The sequence below is a fragment of the Lontra canadensis genome, unplaced genomic scaffold (genome assembly GCF_010015895.1).
Source record: "Lontra canadensis isolate GAN:19392208 unplaced genomic scaffold, GSC_riverotter_1.0 scaffold59, whole genome shotgun sequence".
NCBI classification, from domain to species: Eukaryota; Metazoa; Chordata; class Mammalia; order Carnivora; family Mustelidae; genus Lontra; species Lontra canadensis.
The window spans coordinates 6,051,225-6,065,773 of record NW_022631053.1 but is presented as its reverse complement, the minus strand read 5'-3'; positions in this window follow the sequence as shown (position 1 = coordinate 6,065,773).

Genomic DNA, 14,549 nt, shown 5'->3' with positions numbered 1-14,549 from the left:
CATAATTTATGACCATAAGTGTAAAAATTACAGTAATATTAAATATGAAGTTTTAAGTATTCTCATTAAAAGGCACAGGTTTAAGAAACAAAAATCTAATGATATCCTGCTTAAAGATAAACTACATACAACAATATAATACAGAATTGTTAAAACTAAAGTGATAGACAAAGATATATATAGTGAAAATACGTAAAAAGAAAGAATGAGTGTTTGCAAGCCAGGTTGTCTTGGGGCTCTCCACACTGAGGGTGGAAGCTGAAGTGCAAGCCAGTGTGTCCCAAGTGTTCAGTACAAGGAGTGCCTTGGCTAGGCTGACTGAAGCTGAGGCTGGTACAAGCAGGAGTGTTCCAGGGCACTCTGCATGGGGGGTGCCCTTGTAGGTTGGCTGAAAGTGAAGAATGCATGGACCTGAGTTTCCCAGAGTGCTCCAAGCAGGGGACACCCTGATGAGGCAGCGGGATCTGAAGCAATCAGCCAAGGATTTCCTGAGCGCTTGCACTGGAGGGTGGAATGTTTTGGGGGTGGGGGGAGTGCTCTGGCAAGCTTTCTGAAGCTAAAGTGGTGGTACCGTGTGCTAAGTGAAATAAATCAGACTGAGAAAGACGAATACCATATGGGGAATCTAAAAAAACACAAATGAATAAACAAAAAGCAGAATCAGAGAACAAGCAGATGGTTTCCAGAGGGGAGGTGGGTGGGGGAATGTGCAAAATGGATGAAAGGGAGTGGGAAATACAGGTTTCCAGTTATGGAAGGAAAAAGTCACAGCATGAAAGACACAGCATAAGTAATGTAGTCAATGATACTGTAATAACTATGTACTGGGACAGATGGCTACACATGTGGTGAACATAGTATAATGTAAAACTTGTTGAATCACTATGTTGTACACCTGAAACAAATGTAACATTGTGTGTCAACTATGCCCAAATAAAAAAAGTTAAAATGAAAGAATAAGTGGTAATACTTATATCGCAGAAACTGAAATTCAAGTAAAAACCATTAAGCCAAAAAAGAGTTCCATTTTATAACAGGTATAATCCACAATAAAGACAAAGCTATCTTTTTATGCTACATAGTATAATTTCAAAATGAATGAAGCAAAAATGTGGAAATATAGCCAGAAGCAAAATTATGATGACATATACATATATATATATCATAACTATATAACAAATACATATCTATATCAAATACACATAACTATATATCAAAGTATACATAAAAATATGTACATATGTAGTTTTTAGTCTTTGATGGATGACATGGAGAGAAAATCAACAATACTGCAGAAGATTTGAACATATAATCAGTAAGATAACACAAACTTGATCCTGAAACCTAAATAACAATCACTATTAATTATAATATATATGATCCATTCCCAAATACAAGTTAATTTGATTTAATTTAATGTTATTTGAAAAGATGTATTATCCTTCAATAGGTTTTTGTATGAATGTAATGATCATTTAATTTTAGGAAATTTTATAATTTCTCTAATAAAAAGACATATGATAATCTCAGTAAATGTTGGAAGTCTACTTTATAAAATTTGATACCTATTTTGATAGCATTTCTTTATTTTTTTAAAAGATTTTATTTATTTATTTGACAGAGATCACAAGTAGGCATAGAGGCAGGCAGAGAGAAAGAGGGGGAAGCAGGCTTCCTACTGAGCAGAGAGCCCAATGTGGGGCTTGATCCCAGGACCCTGAGATCATGACCTGAGCCAAAGGCAGAGGCTTAACCCACTGAGCCACCCAGGTGCCCCAACAGTATTTCTTTAAAACAAAAACAGATAGCTCTAATGTGAAAAAAATATGAGTCACAACTGATATCTAATATATAGTGAATTGCCAGATACATTTTTATTTTTCAAAAGATTTTATTTATTTATTTATTTGGTGGTGGGGGGAGAGAGAGAGAGAGAGAGAGAGAAAGGAGGAGCAGAAGGAGAGGGACAAGCAGATTTCCTGCTGAGCAGGGAGACTGATGTAGGGTTCCATCCCAGGACCCTGAGATCATGACCTGAACCAAAGTCAGATGCTTAACTAACTGAACCACCCAGGCACGTGACAAGATGCATTTTTATTAGAATTAGGAACAAAACAAAAATGCCTGCTCAAACTATTACTTTTTTTACTATTATGGAATTATTGGCTTATGTTAAAATATATGGATAATAAATAAAAATTTTAAGGATGAGAAGGAAGGATATTCAACTTGCAGTTTTATAAAAATATATACCATATTAGGATTATTTAGAAGCAAAGAGAATCTCAGATCAGCTTAAGACAATAAAAGAGGGGTTGTTGAATTGGAATTGGAGTACTTTCAGATTGAAGGCAATCTTCATCCACTTTTCTCATGGACATTATCTCTCTAATATTAAGTCTTTGACTTACCTCTTCTCTTTAGTCTCCTCAAGCTAAGAGAACCTGATTACCTTATTTAATCACCATTTCAAATGGAGTGTTACTATCAGTAGCTCCCAAATCTGGCATTCTTCTGTGGTCTAGTGGTCATGTCTGTATTTCCTTATGACAATTTTAGTAGCACATTTTCACTCCAAAGACAGTGTGTAAAAAAAAAATACTTGAATTCTACATCCTTGGATAAGGATAGGAGAGCTGATATTGGCATTTGATTTTAGCCCCTGAATTTGCATTCTGATCTATCATTGTGAAGATGCCAAGTTATCATCTAAAATGAAAGCAATTAAATTTGATGTCTTATTTGGTAATGGCAAAGCAGTGTTGTTGCAGACCAAATCTCCTTTCCAAAAGTTAAAAAATTAAACAAAATGTAAATATATATATATAAGCATACAGTTTTTTGAACATTGAAGTTATCAGAGATTTAGCAAAACAGCTGAAATTTGAAGGGTTAATATAATCAAAGGAAGGGAAGTATTTGGTACTGCTTTCTGAGTTAAGGGATCTGTTGATTTTGAAAGCAAAAACAGAAGCAGAATGGCTAAGAAGCTGAGTAGTAAGCAGCATCTGAGAAGCTGGCAGTTCTATAGGTCTGGGGAGACAAAAACTGGAACTCAGGACCACCAAAAAAGAGGGGATCTGATAAACACTTGAAATTTTTAGTTGGGACCTCCAAGGAGCTATACACCCTAGGGGTAAGGGTAAACTGAAAATAGACCAGTTCTCATGAAAGATTGTCAGGATTAAGGTTATCTTTCATCTTCTTCACTACATCCTCTCTGAAGGAAGAAGACACCTATAGGTTAAAATGATTTCTACAGTTTGTTACACAAAATCAATTCATATATATATATATATATATATAAAACAGGCATGCCAAAGGCAATACCACATGATTGGAAAGCAAGATCCAGATATTGAAGTGATCAGAATGGATTCCCATGTTGCTAATTAAGAAGTTTAAGAAATTTGATGACAGGAGTGCCTGGATGGCTCAGTAGGTTAAGCAGCTGCCTTTGGCTCAGGTCGTGATCTCAGGGTCCTGGCATGGAGCTCTGCATCAGGCTCCTGTTCAGGGGAGAGTCTGCTCTTCTCTCTTCCTCTCCCTCTGTGCTCTCTCTCTCTCTCAAATAAGTAAATAAAATATTTTTTAAAAAGGAGTTTGATGACAAAGTATGTAGGCCTTTTCAGGATAAACTGGAACCTATTAAAAAAGAATCATAGGAGAGTTTTAGAAGTGAAAAACAAAAATATCTCAACTTAAGAACTTAATGGATGTATGTAACAACATATCAAGCATAACAGAAGTTTGATGAAGATGGGTCAGAAGAAAGCATCCAGACTGATGCACTGAGAAAAATAGGATAGAAGATATAGAGAAGAGCATAAAAAGCATGTAGGTAATGGTGAAAATATAATGCACAAGTAATTGAAACCACAGGAGAGGGAAGAGAGAATAGACGAAGACAATATTTGAAGAAAATTATCCCAAACTGACCAAAGCTGCCATCGAGCTCCTGATTGAAGAATAGCTCCAAGGTCCAAGCATGATAAAACCAAAGAATCCCACAACCTATCATAATGAAATAGATTTTAAAGAGAAAAATAGTAGGCAAATCTAGGGAAAAAAAAATATATATATATTACCTTCTAATTAGCAATATTAAATTTACAGCTAACTTCTTAATGGAAGCTGAAAGACAAAATCATGAGGAACTGTCAAGAACTCTACAGCCAGTGGGGAGCTTGGGTGGCTCAGCTGGTTAAGCGTGTGACTCTTGATCTTGGCTCAGGTCTTGATCTCAAGGTTGTGAGTTCAAGCCCCATGTTTGGCTCCACACAGGGCATGGAGCCTACTTAAAAAAAAAAAAAAAAAGAATTCCATAGTAAAAATGATCTTTAAAAACAGAAGTTAAATTTAAAGAGGTTAAATATACATTTAAACCAAAAAATCCCCCCCCAAACAAACAAACAAACAAAAAATAGAGAATTCATTACCAGCACATATTAATGAGAGTCCTTCAGGAAAAAGGGAAATAAATGATTTGGAGTTGGAAGCAGAGAAGCAAGAAGGAATGAAGATCAACAAGAAAATGTATATGTCTGGGTAAGTCCAAAAGAATATTGATTGTATAGAACAATAAAAACAATGTCTTTTATGAATAATGTGTGTGTCTATATAATACATATCAGCCATAGCACAAAAGATAGGAATGGAAAATAGAGTTAAATGGTTCTAGGGTCTTTGCACTGTTTAGAAAGTAGCAAAAATACTGTTTATATTTGACTTCAATAAAACAAGAATGCATGTTGTAATCTCTAGGGCCACCACTAAAAATATTTTTAAAAATATAAAACAAGTTAGTGGAAGGGAAAAATAGAATAATAATTCTTAGTAAATTCAAAAGAAAGCAGGAAAGGAGAAAAAAGGGAACAGAACAGATGGGACTTAGAAAACAGTCAGATGGTAAATGTAAACCAGAATATATGAATAATTGTATCAAATGTAAAGCGACTCAACCCAATTAAAAGGTAAAGATAATCATATTGGATTAAAAAACAAAAACTGGGGTTCCTGGGTGATTCAGTTGTTAAGCATCTGCCTTTAGCTCAGGTTATGATCCCAGCGTCCTGGGACCGAGCCCCATATCTGGCTCCCTGGTCAGGGAGGAAGCAGCGGGGAGCCTGCTTCTCCCTCTCCAGCTCCCCCGTGCTTGTGTTCCCTCTCTCGCTATCTCTCTCTGTCATAAATAAATAAAAATCTTTAAAAAGAAACCCAACTATATGCTACCTATAAGAGACATATCTGAAATATAAAGACACTTAAGGATGACACTAGGATGGAAAATGATATGCAAATCAACATTAACCAAAAGAAAGTTTGTGAAACTGTATTAATACCAAAGTTTGAAGGAAAAAACAAAACAAAACAAAACAAAAAAACTGGACATAAGACACATTTAATAATGACAGAAAAATCAATCCAACAAGAACATAATAATTTTAAATTTGTAAGCATGTGTAGATTAGATCACTGTTTAACAAATATCCACTAACTCCCTCTCCCACCACCATCACCTTCATGGAGAAATGCACTTCATTCCACTGAAGTTGGGAATGCTAAGGCTGTGTCAATGGACTGCTTTGGCCAATGGAATATAAGCACAAGTGGCAGACTGCCAGCTTTGAGCCTAGGCTTTAAGAGGCATTGCGTGCTCCTGTTTGTCTTTTGGAGAGTTTCTAACTTCCATGACGAGAATAACGACCCTGGGTAGGCTTTGCCTACTTAGAATGAGACACGTGGAACACTACAGCCGGGAAGTAAGTCTAGCCAATCTGCAGAGACCTCAGCCTACCGCTTAGCTATCTCAATTGATTTGTGTGCCTGTAAATGACACACCTAAATAGTTACTGCTATCACAGAGATTTTGTGGTGGTTTATTGTGCAACAGTAGTTGACTGAGAGAGCTCCTAACAAAGCCTCAGTATATATAAAGTAAAAAATTAAACTAAAAGAAATGGACAAAATGCACCCTTGATAACCATCTGATATATAAAAAGTAGACCAAAAATCAGTAAATATATGAAAGATTAGAGAAACATGAGTAATATCTTGACTTTACAGATGTATACATAAATCATTGTATCCCACATATTCATATGTACCTGAAACATTTTCTAAAGTTCATTACATACTAGGACATTAAAAAATCTCAGTAAATTTTAAAGAACTGAAGTCAGACAGAGCATGGTATTTTCTAAGTAGAAATAGTTCAATATTTCAGTATTTCAATAAAAAAAGGCTAGGAAATCCTTAAATGTTTGCAAAATAAGCAATACTTTCATATATTCACAGATCAGAGAAGAAATAACAATGGAAGTTAAATTTGATGCATTAAGCTGTCTGGCTGCAATTAGGTTGGCAGTTCTAATGTAGAAATCCTACAATTATCTTCTATTGTTTTATTCATGCTTAATTATTTTAATAGTTACTAGTTAGAATTAATTTCTCTTTTGCAGTGATAATTTACAGTTAAAAGATCTTTCCACAGTGATGGGCCGTTTTAATTGTTACAGGCAAAAGACAAAATTTTGAAGACTAATCAATTCTTGGGCTAAGTGGAGATATCAAAATGCAGTGAAAGAACTAAAGGTAATCACCAGTAACTGCATTATTAAATATAAATGAAAGACTTTATTAAACAATTTTTAAAAAGTATTTTACTGCAATAGCATTAAATTGTTTCATTAAAATAGCATATGACAGTGCGCCTGAGTGTCTCAGTTGGTTAAGTGACTGCCTTCAGCTCAGGTCATGATCTCAGGGTCCTGGGATAGAGTCTCACATCAGGCCCTCCCCTCCTCTTTGGGGAGCCTGCTTTTCCCTCTCCTTCTGCCTGCCACTCCACCTGCTTGTGCTCTCTTACTGTCAAATAAATGAATAAAATATTTTTTAAAAATAGCATAAAGTAGGGGAGCCTGGGTGGCTCAGTCAGTTAAATGTCTGCCTTTGGCTCAGGTCATGATCTCAGAGTCCTGGGATCAAGCCCTGTGTAGGGCTCCCAGCTCAGCGGGAAGTCTGCTTTTCCCTCTCCCTCTGCCCATCCCCAACTTGTGCTCACTCTCACTCTCTCTCTCTTTATCTCTCAAATAAATAAATAAAATCTTTTGAAAAATTAAAATAGCACAAGGTATATAAAAAGGGTCAATTGCTAAAAAGAAAAATAAACAACAGTGATATTTACAGTGATTCAAAAGATAATCCATTATGCTCAGAATCAGATAAAATCAGCCAAACAAAAAGCAAACAAATATAGCTTTGTATTACTAAACCAAACATAGATAATATTTTAACAGCAAATGATAGTATCTATCTTATTATCATGGTTAGTTTACAGTTTTTTAACTTTTGTAATATTGTACATGCTTAATTCATAAGCTTGATTTCACAGTGTATTATATGCCATAAAGGTAAGGAAGTTACATCTTGTTTAAAAATATTTTTTGATGTTATAATAAAATAATTTAAGAGAATATTGATAATATTAAAAGGGTGTTTTTTTTTTCAGTAAAGATTTTATTTATTTACCTGACAGAAGGATCACAAGTAGGCAGACAGGCAGGCAGAGGGGGCAGGGGCAGGGGTGGGAAGCAGGCTCCCTGCTGAGCAGAGACCCTGAGATCATGACCCGAGCCAAGGCAGAGGCCCAACCCACTGAGCCACGCAGGCACCCCCAATGGGTTTTTTTTTTTTTTAATTTAAAAGGGTATATACACTTTTTGAATTAGGTGTGTGTGTGTGTGTGTGTGTGTGTGTGTGGTGTTGTGCGTGAGATACTTACTTGTGAAATAATATATAGATATATTGGTCTCTGCTCCTTGTTTCTGTTAGTATTGGGTCTTAGACCCCGGTTACTGATGCATAGCTCCTAAATCTTTGTAATTTCTTGAGTGATAAGAACATCTGACACAGAGTTCCTAAGTCCCTTACAATGTCCTGAATGATAAAACATACCAACTCTTGGTGGGCTCCTGGATGGGGGCTGGCTACTAGAAAAACCAAGCTGTGATTAGAGACTTGGAAATTTCGGTCCTACACTTCATCCTCTGGAGCGGGGAGAGGGGCTGGAAAGCAAGTGAATGCATTAGGTCTATGTGATGACACTTTCATAAAAATCCCTAATGGATGGTGTTCGGAGAGCTTCCAGGTTACCAGGCTTGTGGAGATGCCAGGAGTGTGGCCCCAGAATGCAAATGGAAGCTCAGTAACTCTTCTCACATAGTTTTCCCCATACATCTCTTTAATCTGCCTCTTCCTGAGTTTTGTTCCTTTATAATAAACTGCTAATCTAGTCAGTAAATTGTTTTCCTGAGCACTCTGAGCTGCTTTTGCAAATTACCAAACCCAAGGAGAGATTGTGGGAACCTCTGATTTATAGCTGCTTTGTCAGAAGCACAGGTAACAACTAGACTTGTGATTAGTTTCTGAAGTTGTGGAAGGGGGCCAGACTAAGCCTTTCATCTCCAAAGTCCGTGCTAACCCCAGAGTCAGAACTGAATTGAATTGTACACCTAGTTGATGGCAGAGAATTGGTCAGTGTGGGGAAAAAAAATCCACACTTCTGGCTATGGAAGTGTTGTGAGTATGAGAGTGAAAGAAAACACAGTGTGTTTTTCCAGCATATATTTACTTGTTAATAGATAACAAATATCATATATGTGGTATGTGCATCATAATTTTCATTATTATATATTCTCTTTGCCAGTAATACTTTAAAATATATAATAGGAAAAGATATTTCATTTACATTATCTGTTAAAAAAAAAGATTAATCCTGAAGAAGGAACATAATCAGTTTAAAGAAAAATCACGTTTCCCAAGTAGAAAATCTCAGCAAATAGAGGTTTCATTTTCCTAGATCCAAATCCTGACTGTTGCAAAAATATCTGTTCTTTTTTTTTTTTTCATTTTTCCAAGATTCATTGTTTATGCACCACACCCAGTTCTTTCCAGTCATAGGCATCAGTGATATTGTTTAAGGCCATTCAGTATTTCCCATGCAAGTGCTCTTAGCAGCTTATGGAAACTGAAAAGATATGCTTTAAAAACAAAGAAATACCTCTGGGGTTTCCCACAAATAAAGGCCCCCCTCATGAGGAAGGGAACAAACATCCAATAGTAGCTGATGAAAGTGAGTCTCCTTCCCCAGATACTTTTGGTTATGACTCCATCTTTCAAGTCTTGGAATGGCCAGAAGCAGTAAGGATGGCACATTAATACAGTTTGACCAGGTGAATCTACTTTCCTAATGAAACAACTGAAAATGAAGACCAGTGTTTAGGCACAAAAATGTTGGTTACAATTATTTATAATTGAAAAACCTTACAAAAATTCTATTCCATAATTATGAAATAATTCATATTAACCCAAATCAAATGAAATCATATTCTTGCTTTTCCTTTGTTCATAAGATTTAATAGGTCACCAAGTTTCTTAATTCTACTTTGTAAATATATCTGAGATGTTAGCTTCTTAAAGATGAAGTTCTAGGGAAACCAGATATTCTAAATGAGACATGTGGCTGGTTGTGTTCTTTACCAAGACCCTTTTTCTCTGAAGTAATCAAACAGTTTGCTACTTCCAAAATAAACCAGGAGCTTACTCCAAAGTACATTTTTATTTTTTTTTAACTTTTTAAATTTTTAAAAGAAGATGTTATTTATTTATTTATTTGACAGAGAGAGAGAGAGACAGTGAGAGAGGAAACACAAGCAGGGGAGTGGGAGAGGGAGAAGCAGACTTTCCACCCAGCAGGGAGCCTGATGCGGGGCTCCATCCCAGGACCCTGGGATCATGACCTGAGCCAAAGGCAGCCACTTAACCAACTGAGCCACCCAGTCAACCCCATTTTTTATTTTTTAAATAATTAATATGAGCATAATATCTCAATATAATGCAGTTATTAACTTCTACATTTTATTGAAAAAAATTTTTTGAAAACACAGTGATATATCTTAATAAAGCATAAAACACTCGAGATGTTGATAACAAGTTTGGAAATTAGGAGAGGCTTGGGTCAGAAATTGGGTTGGCCTGGTAGACATGGAAGTTATCAAGATCTGTTGACTAAGGAGGTGACTTCTACTTCTGACCATTATAACTGATTAATTGTCTCACAGTATTCTTTGCTTGAATAATTAACATACTAAATTTAAAAAGCTTAATGGGTTACCAAGATGACAGTTTTGGCTCTTCAGAGCTCACAAATGAAGTGAAAGAAGAAATCCTAGGAGTTAAGCAAGTACTCTAACCAGCTTGATACGGAGGGTAAAAGTTAAATCTAGAAACCAGCTAGGCTAGGGAGTTTAATAGAAGAATCCTAATAGAAATAATTCCAGTAAGAGAACTCCAATAATGAATTTGACAAACATTCATTGGAATAAATCCCAGAAGCAACATTGCCTAGCATGTGAGCATGGACTCTGTACCTAAGCTACCTGGGTTTAAATCCTAGCTCTCCCACTCACTTTGTGAAAGTCACTTTTCCTCTTGGTGCATAAGTTTCTAAGTTTGTAAAATGAGGAAAATTTTAACAGTATCTATGAAAATAATAGTATCTGTCTCACAGAGTTGTTCAGAGCATTAAATTAGTTAATATACATAAAGTTCTTAGAATGCCTGGTACATAGCAAGAATTATATAATTATTAGAAATAAGGTGCTACAATCTCAGTGTGAACATAAATAAGAAATAATCTACCATGGGGATGGGGCCATGAGAAAATTGGCCCTTTTGACATTGGAGTTGGGTAAAGAGGGAAAGGGATATTTCCTGCAAATTCATAACTACAGCTGGTGCTCAGACAAGTGTGAAGTCTGAATTCATGCTGTCTGTGTGTGTGGTCTGAAACACCTCAAGCAGAGAATTTAATTTAAAGTGGGGCTAACTCAAAGGTAACTGAAGGAAATAGATAACCTTTCTATGAGAACAGAACTTAAGCTACAATTTAGAATTTCATGGCCAGAAAAATTACCTTTCAAGAAATAAAGTAATTTTCAGGCAAACAAAAACAATTCATCACAAACAGACTGACACAGAGAATTCTAAAGGATCAGATATGGACATGAGAAAATGATCACTAATGAAAGATCTGAGATGCAAAAAGACATGGTAAACTTGCCTGCATTTCATTAAGGTTTCAAGAGTAAGTGGGCTGGTGGGTACACCATTGGAATCAATTATTAATGTGTAATTTGTCACTGATTCTCAAAATGATATTCAATGTTTGTAAAATATTTTCAGTCCCTTCTATAAAAGATTCCAGGTACTATGGTTTAATAAAAGATCCCAAGTGCTATGTTTTAATAAAACAATCCCCAAAGTAATGATAAATTTTATCAGAGAATTCAATATTTGTAGTTGGTAATTCTATTATAAAATGTTTTGTTGGCATACAAAGGCAATATTGATATGGATAACCTCTAATTTTACACTGTAATACAAAGTTTTTTGTAATTTAGTAAGGTATAGTGATCTACAGAATGTATAGGGAAAATACAAAACATTTGAAATTTCCTGTATTTGTTCTATAAGTTATGAAATATCATTATAATGCTATATATAATCTTGTGTTTTGTCTATAATTGTACCTTCATAAATATACTTTCCATAAATCAAGTTTCCTCAGCATACTGTAACTACTATATAAATAACAACCATATTATTTTGTAAAAAAGGACATGATGAGCCAATGTCTCACCTGGGTAAATCTAAATAAAAACTGATTGATTGAATAATATAGTAATGATAACGTCTAATTTGTGGGGGAAAAGGGAAGAACTAAAATACTGGTTTTAAGTGGCGTATAAATTTGGGATGTTGTTTCTTAAAGTATTTTATGATCTTTATATTGTTTTGGAAGAGGATAAAGATACTAACTTTAGATAATTAGATAGAAACTTTAGTTAGAAAGGTACTAACTTTAGGATAGCCATCACAAAAATAGACAAGTAGGGATGCCTGGGTTACTCAGTTGGTTAAAAATCTGTCTTTGGCTCAGGTCATGATCCTAGGGTCCTGGGATTGAATTCCGTATCAGGCACTTTGCTCAGCAGGAAGCCTGCTTTTCCTTTTCTCTCTGCCTGCCACTTCCCCTGCTTGTGCGCGTGCAAGTTCTCTCTCTCTCTTCCTCTCTCTCTCTCTCTTTCTCACTCTCTCTCAGATAAATAAAGAAATAAGTAAAATCTTAAAAAAAAAGATAAGCAGAGGAAAAAATGGAAAGGGAAAAGGAATGAGAAATAAGAGGAAGTTACAGTATAAGTGGGGCACATAGAAATGGATCTGAACGGAAGAATAAACATTGTTAAAATGTCTATACTGCCTAGAGCAATCTATACCTTTAATGCCATTCTGATAAAAATTCCACCGGTATTTTTCAAAGAGCTGGAGCAAATAATCCTAAAATTTGTATGGAATCAGAAGAGACCCCGAATTGCTAAGGAAATGTTGAAAAAGAAAAATAAAACTGGGGGCATCACGTTACCTGATTTCAAGCTTTACTACAAAGCTGTGATCACCAAGACAGCATGGTACTGGCATAAAAACAGACACATAGACCAGTGGAACACAGTAGAGAGCCCAGATATGGACCCTCAACTCCATGGTCAAATAATCTTCGACAAAACAGGAAAAAATATACAGTGGAAAAAAGACAGTCTCTTCAATAAATGGTGCTGGGAAAATTGGACAGCTATATGTCGAAAAATGAAACTTGACCATTCTCTTACACCGTACACAAAGATAAACTCAAAATGGATAAAAGACCTCAACGTGAGACAGGAATCCATCAGAATCCTAGAGGAGAACATAGGCAGTAACCTCTTCAATATCAGCCACAGCAACTTCTTTCAAGATATGTTTCCAAAGGCAAAGGAAACAAAAGCGAAAACGAACTTTTGGGATTTCATTAAGATCAAAAGCTTCTGCACAGCAAAGGAAACAGTCAACAAGACAGAGGCAACCCACGGAATGGGAGAAGATATTTGCAAATGACAGTACAGACAAAAGATTGATATCCAGGATCTATAAAGAACTCCTCAAACTCAACACTCACAAAATGGATAATCATGTTAAAAAATGGGCAGAGGACATGAACAGACACTTCTCCAATGAAGACATACAAATGGCAATCAGACATATGAAAAAATGTTCATCATCACTAGCCATCAGGGAGATTCAAATTAAAACCACATTGAGATACCACTTTACACCAATTAGAATGGCCAAAATTAGCAAGACAGGAAACAACGTGTGTTGGAGAGGATGTGGAGAAAGGGGAACCCTCTTCCACTGTTGGTGGGAATGCAAGTTGGTGCAGCCACTTTGGAGAACAGTGTGGAGATTCCTTAAGAAATTAAAAATAGAGCTTCCCTATGACCCTGCTATTGCACTACTGAGTATTTACCCCAAAGATACAGATGTAGTGAAAAGAAGGGCCATCTGTACCCCAATGTTTATAGCAGCAATGGCCACGGTCGCCAAACTGTGGAAAGAACCAAGATGCTCTTCAATGGACGAATGGATAAGGAAGATGTGGTCCATATACACTATGGAGTATTATGCCTCCATCAGAAAGGATGAATACCCAACTTTTGTAGCAACATGGATGGGACTGGAAGAGATTATGCTGAGTGAAATAAGTCAAGCAGAGAGAGCCAATTATCATATGGTTTCACTTATTTGTGGAGCATAACAAATACCATGGAGGACATGGGGAGATGGAGAGGAGAAGGGAGTTGAGGGAAATTGGAAGGGGAGGTGAACCATGAGAGACTATGGACTCTGAAAAACAACCAGAGGGTTTTGAAGGGGCGGGGGGTGGGAGGTTGGGGGATCCAGGTGGTGGGTATTATGGAGGGCATGGATTGCATGGAGCACTGGGTGTGGTGCAAAAAAACAATGAATTCTGTTATGTTGAAAAGGAAAAAAAAAGAAATGGATCTGAACACACGAGTAATTACTGTAATAATTGTTGATTAAACTCTTCTCTTCAAATAATTTTCAGACTGAATAAAATAATCAAAATGCAGCCCTGTGCTGCTTACAAAGGCATACCTAAAAATACAGAATAATGTTAAGTGAAAAAAGCAAGTCATAGAAAAAAACTTACAGTATGATTCTACTTATACAAATTTCAAGAACAGGTAAAACTAAAAAATTTATTTAGGGATAAAAGCAGAGGAATGAGTATTTTGCAATTCAGTACAGGGGTTACATCTGGGGAGAGAAAAAGGGTGAGATGATAGGGCTACACATGGAGCTTCTAAGGCTCTGGGAATGCTCTATTTCTTAAGTGAAAGATAAAAATAAAGGTAGTCTTGTGACAAAACATACAGAAGCAAGAACTCAGCCCCTGGGCTCCTGACAGCATGGCCCAGGCAACCAGGTGAGGAAGCAGAGGCTCTCAGAGAAAGTGCTTGCACAGGAACTGCTATCTCATCCGGTCTGTTACTTCTGCCATAGCCTCAGGCTGTCTTCACTTCCGAAGACAAACTAGTGACCACTACCCAGGCATACTGGCTGTTTGATGGCCTCAAGTGCTCTCAGGT